We start from the raw sequence: 729 nt of genomic DNA, 5'->3' as shown, positions 1-729 counted from the left end.
TCAAAATGTGTGTATTTGTGTGAGTGCAGCCACGTATGCCAAGAAACACATATTTGAAGGTGAGAGAACAACTTCAGGTGACTGTACTCACCTTTCACCGTGAGGCAGGCTAACTGTTCTGGCAGCTTGGGGTAGATTATCCTACCTCTGTCTCCCATCTTGCTGCAGGGGTGCTGGGGTTACAGACGCCTGCCATGGCCTTTGGCTTGAATGGGTTCTGAGGACCCAAACTTAGGAACTTACACTTGCACAGTAAGCACTGTATCCATTGAGCCATCACCCCCCCCCCAGCCCTATCTCTAGTCGGTTTTTGTTTTTTTAATAAGGAAGGCCTCGTGAATTTGTCTGTCATCCTTGTTCAGGGGCTATACTAATCTATATCATTTTGATTTTAGTATGTGTGCTGCCAAAGTGAGTACCTATTTCTAGTTTTTGTAGAATCTATATACTGGTTTAAGAATATTTTTATTTTTATTTATTTATTTGAGAAAGAAGGAGAGAGAGAGGAAGAGAGAGAGAGAATGGGTGCAGCAGGACCTCTAGCTGCTGCAAACAAACTCCAGACACATGCACCACCTTGTGCATCTGTCTTTATGTGGGTATAGGGTAACTGAACTTGAGTCCTTTGGCTTTGTAGGCAAGTGCCTTAACCAGTAAGCCACTCTCCAGCCCCATATGTACTGGTTTTTTAAGATATAAAATGATGACTACATAATTTATTATTCCCAT

The 729-nt window shown here is 42.7% G+C and overlaps 1 non-coding gene across 1 annotated transcript; it reads right to left on the bottom strand.

Moving 5' to 3' along the window:
- Positions 1-317: 317 nt before the first annotated feature.
- LOC123460480 lies at positions 318-419 on the bottom strand. The gene has a single exon (XR_006637033.1). It is a non-coding gene; the product is annotated as a U6 spliceosomal RNA (small nuclear RNA).
- Between the last annotated feature and the right edge of the window lie 310 nt (positions 420-729).

Source organism: Jaculus jaculus, chromosome 4 (assembly GCF_020740685.1).
Source record: "Jaculus jaculus isolate mJacJac1 chromosome 4, mJacJac1.mat.Y.cur, whole genome shotgun sequence".
NCBI lineage: Eukaryota > Metazoa > Chordata > Mammalia > Rodentia > Dipodidae > Jaculus > Jaculus jaculus.
The sequence above is the reverse complement of the archived record's forward strand: the minus strand, read 5'-3'. Positions and strand labels throughout refer to the sequence as shown.